The sequence below is a fragment of the Triticum aestivum genome, chromosome 3A, assembly GCF_018294505.1.
Source record: "Triticum aestivum cultivar Chinese Spring chromosome 3A, IWGSC CS RefSeq v2.1, whole genome shotgun sequence".
NCBI lineage: Eukaryota > Viridiplantae > Streptophyta > Magnoliopsida > Poales > Poaceae > Triticum > Triticum aestivum.
Window position 1 is genome coordinate 489,422,081 of NC_057800.1, and position 9,178 is coordinate 489,431,258.

Here is a 9,178-nt window from a genome sequence, read left to right on the forward strand (position 1 = left end):
GGTCGAGGCAGTGAAGCTCTTCCTCACCGGCGACGATGGAGTAGCAGCGGCGCTAGGGTTCGGAAGCTCGAGCGGGAGAGTGAGATCGAGCGGGGTAAAAGAAGTGAGGAAGGGGACAGGGGTATTTATAGCCACGGTGAAAAACTGTTCGCCCGAAGATTTGGGACGAACGTGCCCCTGGCCGTTCTCCTTATCGCGACATGTGTCACCCACGTACTGTGTAGTGGAGATCATGTAAGATCGTGGGTGGATAAGATAATGCATCGTGGGATGCGGAACGGTTTGAGAGGCAAAACCGAAAGTTTGGATAAGATTAGTTTTAACGTTCCGTTCGCAATTTCTTCAGCTGACAAGGACACAATGAAGAATATGAACGAGTTTCAAATAGAACGCACATGAAGAATTTGTGAATAGATTGGATTGAGTATAGCATAGAGGGGGAAGGGTCTGATCACATTCACTTAGCAGAAAGTCCAACTTGAAAAATAGCTATAAGTGAATGCTGTAGAGGACATAAACTCATATATATATAGCCAATGAAGAAAAACGACGGCACAAGTGAAGACTTTGCAAAGTTTGAAGAATTTGAAAAACTGAAGAATTTCAAAAGTTGAGGAAAAACTCAAACTAAAGATTTTCAACTTTTGTGGTGGCGTGACCCACCGTATAAGAATGATGATTTCAGACACCGCGTACAATTGTCGTAGGGTTCTGAGAATCAAATTCTTCATTAATTTCTTCACACTTAGAGTGTTATTCTTCATTGATTGAAGAGAAACGTTTCTTCATGTGTTGCACATCTAAGTCATCAATTTTGCATAAGTGTTAGGATGAGTGCCTTTTCAAAGTACATTCGAAGATTCTAAGATATTTAGCTCACACCGCAACTTGCTAAATCTCTTCTCATCCAAGGGCTTAGTGAAGATATCAGCTAGATGTTCTTCAGTCTTCACATGCTCAATAGAAATGTCGCCCTTCAACACATGATCACGAAGAAAATGATGACGAATCTGAATGTGCTTTGTCTTCGAGTGATGAACTGGGTTGTGAGCAATCTTGATGGCACTCTCATTGTCACAGAGGAGAGGCACATTCTTCACGTTGATGCCATAGTCCTTGAGTGTTTGCTTCATCCATAGCAGTTGAGCACAGCAAGAACCAGCAGCAATGTACTCAGCTTCAGCAGTAGACAGTGATACGCAGTTCTGTTTCTTCGAGGACCAACAGACCAAGGATCGTCCGAGGAAATGACAAGTACCAGATGTTGACTTGCGATCCACACGGTCACCAGCATAGTCAGAATCAGAATATTCAATGAGATCAAAATCCGAGCCCTTGGGGTACCATAATCCTAGTGTTGGTGTGTGAGCTAGATATCGAAGAATATGCTTCACAGCCTTATGGTGTGATTCCTTCGGTGCAGCTTGAAATCGTGCACACATGCAAACACTAAGCATTATATCTGGCCTAGATGCACATAAGTACAATAAAGAGCCAATCATGGAGCGGTATACCTTATGATCGAAGTCAGTACCATTTTCATCAGTGCATAGATGACCATTTGTGGGCATAGGAATTTTGATGCCTTTGTAGTCTTGCATGCCGAATTTCTTCAGGACATCCTTGAGGTATTTCTCCTGAGATATGAATATGCCATTTCGCTGTTGACGAATTTGAAGACCTAAGAAGAATTTCAACTCTCCCATCATAGACATTTGATATTCTTCACTCATCATATAGGCAAATTCATCACTATAACGTTGGTCAGTACAGCCAAAGATGATATCATCAACATATATTTGGCACACAAACAGTTCACCATCATATGATTTAGTAAAGAGAGTGGGATCGAGTGAACCGGGTGTGAATCCTTTCTTCATGAAGAATTCCTTCAATGTATCATACCACGCCCGTGGGGCCTGCTTGAGGCCATAGAGGGCCTTGTTAAGTCTGAAGACTTTGTCAGGATGTTTTGGATCTTCAAAACCTAGGGGTTGAGCAACATATACTTCTTCCTCAAGCTTACCATTGAGGAATGCACTTTTCACATCCATTTGGTATAAGATGATATCATGATGGTTAGCATACGCAAGTAATATGCGAATAGCCTCAAGTCTAGCAACAAGTGCAAAAGTTTCATCGAAATCAATTCCTTCAACCTGTGTGTAGCCTTGAGCTACTAGTCGTGCCTTATTCCTCACCACAACACCAGTTTCATCTTGCTTGTTGCGGTAGATCCACTTTGTGCCAATGATGTTATGCTTGCGAGGATCGGGACGATTGACTAGTTCCCAGACATTGTTGAGCTTGAACTGATGTAATTCTTCTTGCATGGCCTGAATCCACTCAGGCTCCAGAAATGCTTCATCTACCTTAGTGGGCTCTGTGATAGAGACAAAAGCAAAGTGCCCACAAAAGTTAGATAGATGTGAAGCTTTTGAGCGTGTGAGAGGACCTGGTGCTCTGATGTCATCGATGATCTTCTCCACTTGCACTTCTTTTGCAACGCGAGGGTGAGCTGGTTGTCGTTGAGGAATTTGATCAGTATTTTCTTCAGCATCAATTTCCTCAGCATTTTCTTCAGGTGCATCAGCTCGACGTTCTTCACGTTCTGGAATGAATTCTTCAGCAGGTTCTTCAGTAGGAATGACATCTTCAGTAGCCTTGTGCTTGATAGAATCCTCAGGTGCTGGTTCATCTAACACAGAAGGTAGGTGCTCTCTTTGCGAGCCATTAGTTTCATCGAACCGCACATCTACAGTTTCAACAATCTTGTGAAGAACATTGTTGAAGACTCTGTAGGTGTGCGAGTCCTTTCCGTAACCAAGCATAAAACCTTCATGTGCTTTCGGTGCAAATTTAGAGTTGTGATGAGGATCTCTAATCCAGCATTTAGCACCGAAGACTTTGAAATAACTCACATTGGGTTTCTTGTCAGTGAGGAGTTCATAGGCAGTCTTCTTGAAGAATTTGTGAAGATATACTCTGTTGATGATATGGCACGCAGTATCAATTGCATCAACCCAGAAACGACGAGGGGTTTTGTACTCATCGAGCATAGTGCGAGCCATCTCAGCAAGAGTCCTGTTCTTGCGCTCCACGACGCCATTCTGTTGAGGAGTATAAGGAGCAGATAACTCATGAGTAATACCAAGTTCATCAAGATAGTCATCGAGACCCGAATTCTTGAACTCAGTGCCATTGTCACTTCTGATGTGCTTGATCTTCACACCAAAGTTGGTTGAAGCCCTCGAGGAAAATCGTTTGAAGACTTCCTGCACTTCAGTTTTGTAAGAGACAAGGTGTACCCATGTGTAACGAGAGTAATCATCAACAATAACAAAGCCATATTGAGATGCTTCATTTGAAACAGAGGAATAATGATTAGGACCGAAGAGATCCATGTGAAGCAATTCGAATGGACGAGTAGTGGTCATGATAGTCTTCGCTGGATGCTTGGCCTTGGTCATCTTTCCAGCTTCACAGGCACCGCATAAGTGATCCTTGAGGAATTTGACATTCTCAATGCCAATGACATGCTTCTTCTTCGCAAGCGTGTTCAAATTCCTCATGCCTGCATGACCTAGTCGTCGATGCCATAGCCATCCTTCTGAAGCTTTTGCAAGTAGGCACACGGCTGGTTGTGAATCTGCAGAGAAATCAACAATATACAAGTCTCCTCTCCTAAAGCCTTCGAAGACTTTGGATTTGTCAGCTTCCATAATCACAACACAACGATACTTGCCAAAGACAACAACCATATCAAGATCACAAAGCATTGAGACAGACATAAGATTGTATCCTAAGGACTCAACAAGCATGACTTTGTCCATGTGTCGATCCTTTGTGATAGCAACCTTACCTAGACCCAATACCTGACTTTTGCTTTTGTCAGCGAAGATGATATGCTTCATATGTGACGATGATAAGGGAGCATCCATCAAAAGATTCTTGTCACCAGTCATGTGATTTGTACATCCACTATCAAGTACCCATTCAGTGGCTTTGGGTTGATCATCCTGCAGATGAATTAGTGCAACTTACGAACCTCATATACTTCAGCAGTGAAGAATATGATATCACAATTCATCATATCAATTTCATCAAGCATTAAGACAGATAAAACAGAGGGAGGACATGTGAAATGAAGGTTCATTTCATCATGGTTAGCCTACGTCCTTTCAGGCAATTTGTCAGGTCCCCAGCAAATTCTTCAGACGTGACAATACGTCTGGAGACCTGACCCTGCATAAGAGATTAGTTCTTTTTCTTCACCACCCACATCTGAAGGGGTGGCAAAGAGTTCATCACTCTGCGAGCTCCATATGAGAATGGTGGCAAAGCAGCCACACCATTTCGTTTCACATAAGAGTGGTTAGGGTAAGCATATGAATAAGCAGAGAAATTCTTCGAGGACTTACGAACATAATAATTTGAAGAATAATGCTCATATTCATAGCCCTTGGCTCTTCCCTGCGAAACAGAGTTGTTAGCACGATGATGTCCATATGAGGATTTTGATCCATGTGAGGAATTTGATTCCCTTGAGGAATTTGGTCCGTATGAGGACTTGGATCCATATGAAGAATTTGGTTCATATGAAGAATTTGATCTGGGGTTCCTCTTCTTCACAGGTGGTGTCATGAGGACATTCACCTGAAGACTTTCAAGGCACCTTTTGGGAACCCAGATTTTCTTCATAGGGGAACCGTTCCTGCAGTTAGTGCCAACATATCTAGCAAATACTTCACCATTCTGATTTTTGAACAGTTTATAGTTGGAGTCAAATGACTCATCAGAAGAATGAGAAGATTCACATGTATAGCCAGATAAATCAGATGGATCAACTGGAGGTCCCTTTGCAGCAACCCATGAGGTTTGGGGGTACTGCTCAGGCTTCCAATATGTACCATCAGCATTGAGTTTCCTCTCAAAGGCAATACCCTCTTTCCTAGGGTTCCTGTTGAGGATCTGCTTTTTAAGCACATCACAAAGAGTCTGATGCCCTTTGAGGCTTTTGTACATGCCTGTCATGTACAATTCCTTCAGCCCTGCATCGTCAGTGATACTAGCAATGTCCTCAGATGAGGAATTAGTGAAAGCAGAGGCAGGTGAAGAATTTGTAACATTTGAAGCATTTGAACATTCAGGTGAGGAATTAGCAGATTCTCGTTCAATGCATTTTAAACATGGAGGAATAAATTCTTCCTGAGCAGCGCTGATTTGTTGAGCAAGTAATGAATCGCGCTCCTTCTGAAGATCTTCATAACTCACTCTTAGCTTCTCAAGATCTTGCTTCTTTTGAAGATATTCATAAGAAAGCTTCTCATGATCAGATAAGAGAGTGTTATGATGACTTTGAAGGTTGTCAAACCTGGTCTGAAGTCTTTGAAGATTTTCAATTAAGGCCTTAGTGCGATCCAATTCTTCACCCAACATATCATCACTTTTGTCTAGCATGTTTTGAACCTTTTCAAAAGCCTTTTGTTGTTGCACAACAATCTTAGCAAGTTTAGAGTAGCTAGGCTTAAGATTTTCATCAGATTCATCATCACTAGATTCAGAGGAGGCATATTTGAGTACCTTGGCACCCTTTGCCATGAAGCAATAGGTGGGAGCGTAGTCATCACTGCCTTCATCAGCCTTGTTGGTGAGATCACTTTCTTCAGAGGTGAAGACGGGCTTCCTGACGAACGCAGTAGCGAGGGCTAGGCTCGCCACACCAAACTCGGAGTCTTCAGATTGTTCCTCTTCCTCTTGTTCCTCAGATTCAGCCTCAGAGTCCATTTCCTTGCCAATGAATGCCCGAGCCTTCTTGGAGCCGCTCTTCTTTTGAGACGAAGATTTTGAGGATTTTGATGATGAAGATTTAGAGGACTTCTTCTTTTTCTTCACATCATCAGAACTGTAATCCTTGTATTTCTTCTTCTTTGATTCCTTTTCCCACTGAGGACAATCTTGAATGTAATGTCCTGGTTTCTTGCACTTGTGACAAAGCCTCTTCTTGTAGTCACTGGATGAGGAATCATTGCTCCTTGAGGGTTTTCCAAAGCGACCACGTCTTGAGAACTTCTGGAATTTCTTCACAAGCAGTGCTAGATCATGACTCAGTTCTTCAGGATCACCAAGGCTGCTACCAGAGTCTTCATCTTCGGATTCTGATACTACCTTGGCCTTCAGTGCACGTGATCTGCCATAGCTCGAACCATAGAGATCTCTCTTTTCAGCAAGTTGGAACTCATGAGTGTTAAGCCTCTAGAGGATATCAGCGGGGTCAAGTGACTTGTAATCAGCACGTTCTTGTATCATCAGTGCCAGAGTGTCAAATGAGGAATCAAGCGATCTCAGCAATTTCTTCACCACCTCATGGTCGGTGATGTCAGTGGCACCAAGTGCTTGAAGCTCATTTGAAATGTCAGTGAGGCGATCAAAGGTTTGCTGAAAATTTTCATTGTCGAGTCTTTTGAAGCGGTTGAAGAGATTGCGAAGAACATCAACTCGAGAGTCACGCTGAGTTGAAACTCCTTCATTGACCTTGGATAGCCTATCCCAGATAAGCTTAGCAGTTTCCAAAGCACTCACTCTACCATACTGTCCTTTACTCAGATGGCCACATATGATATTCTTCGCTTGGGAATCAAGTTGCTTGAATCTCTTCACATCGGTAGCGTTCAGTGAGGGTGAGACGGAGGGAACACCATTTTCCACAACGTACCAGAGATCGTTATCAATTGCCTCAAGATGCATGCGCATCTTGTTCTTCCAGTAGGGGTAGTCCGTCCCATCAAAGGTAGGACACCCAGCAGAGACCTTGATCATACCTGCAGTCGACATAACTAAAACTCCAGGCGGTTAAACCAAAATCACACAGAACAAGGGAGTACCTTGCTCTGATACCAATTGAAAGTGCGTTATATCGACTAGAGGGGGGTGAATAGGCGATTTTTATGAAATTCTTCACTGAGGAATTTGCTCGTGAGGAAATTCCTTAGCGAAGAACTACTAGCAGCGGAATAAGTACTCAGAAGTAAACATAGCAGATACATGCATGGTCATCATGATGAAATGAAGACAAACACAGAGTACAGAAAGCGTAAACACAGGATAGCACAAGATGAAGACAAACAGACTGAAGAAATTGAACTGAGGAAATTGAGAAAGTCTTCAGTCAAAGTCTTCAAACACAGATATGAACAAACAACAACACAGTAATGAGGAAATGAAAGTGTTGAGGAAATAGAACCAGTAAGCTTGGTGAAGACAATGATTTGGTAGACCAGTTCCAACTGCTGTCTCAGTTGTACATCTGGTTGGAGCGGCTGAGTATTTAAACTCGAGGACACCTAGTCCCGGACACACAGTCCTCACCGTATTCTCCTTGAGCTAAGGACACACAGTCCTCGCCCAATCACTCGTGGTAAGTCTTCAGGTGACTTCCAAACCTTCACAGACTAGGTCACTCGGCGATCCACAATTCCTCTTGGATGCTCTAGACCATGACGCCTAACCGTCTGGAAGAAGCACAGTCTTCAAAGGTAACAAGCGTCGGATCCACGCAGGATCAATCTCTTCAGTGATGCTCAATCACTTTGGGTTTGTAGGTGTTTTGGGTTTGGGTTTGGATTTTCCTCACTTGATGATTTTCGCTCAAAGTCCTCGGAGGATGGGTTGCTCTCAAATGACAAGTGTCATGTTCTCGCGGAGCAGCCAACCAGCTAGTGGTTGTAGGGGGCGGCTATTTATAGCCTAGGGAGCAGCCCGACATGATAAGACATAAATGCCCTTCAATGATATGACCGTTAGGTGGATAAGATATTTTGGGACAGCTGGCGCGTAGCACAGCAACGGTCGGAAATTTGAGGTACAAATTCCTCAGGGCTATCATGTTCCTCACTGTGTAGGCAATTCGCACTGGCGAATTCCTAACTCCTCAGTCAGAGCAAAGTCCTCAGTGACCAGAAGAACTGCGTCTCTGTCACTGAAGAAATTGACTGAACTGTATGAGATTTCCAATGGCTTCACTCGAAGGGATTGGTAGGTGTAGGATTTGAGTTGAGCATCACATGGAAATTTTCTCCTTAGTATTTCCTCGACCCCCTTTAACAGTACGGTGTTTCCTATGACTCAAGAAAGAGAAAATGAAACTACGAAAACAAAAGTCTTCACGCTTCATGTTCCTCGAATGAATACCAAGTCTTCAAGGTCACACCAATTTCTTCACTTTCAAAGTCTTCAGAAAGTCTTCAGTATATCAAAGTCTTCAGTCGAAAAACTTCATTTTTAGGGGTCGACTTTCTCTGTAAATATCAAACTCCTCATAGACTTATAGACCTGTGTACACTCATAAACACATTAGATACTTAACCTATAAGTCTTCAATACACCAAAATCACTAAGGGGCACTAGATGCACTTACATCTGGTCATTAGATTTTCTAGCCGTTGGATACAAAATCAAGCACCTCCAGTTAATCATCAAACTCCACCCCCCCGAGCCGCCAGCCACCACCGGCCGAACCGCCAGCCCCCGCCGCCCGCGGCCGGCCCGCCCTCCCCGAAACCACTCCCCACCGCCGGTCCGCCGCCGCACAGGCCATCCCTCTAGCCCCCCCCCCCCCGCTGAGCTTTTTCTGTAGGGATCCCCACCCCACCGCCTAATGAACGCCCCCCAACCGCCGGTGACTGCCAACCAGAGGTCTCACGACTTCGAATACCCACCGACCACTAATTTATTACCATTTTTGTCCTTCATATACGCGCTGACGGGTGGGCCCTATGGTAATGTGTGCTGCTGAATGTGGACCGTTTGACTGGTCAATTGATCATGCTATCAACAAATTACGGAGCTGTATGGTGAGCCAGTGACCGTACGATCACCCTAAAATGTACCCCTATTTTATTAACACAGTACAGACTCAGACTACCATTTCTTTCTTTCATATACGGGCTGACAGGTGGGCCCCACGGTTACGCACCCCGATGGTGCAACACTAGTTGCGCCGCGTGGAACATTTGACTGGTCAATTGATTGTGTCATCAACAAAATACGTAGTTGTACGGGTGATCCAGTGATCGTATAATCATGATATGTATTTGTTTAACACGGTACGGACACAAGGGCTCATATATACGCGCAAGCACTCACCGCTATAAGCGCACACACGCAAACCCTACCCCTA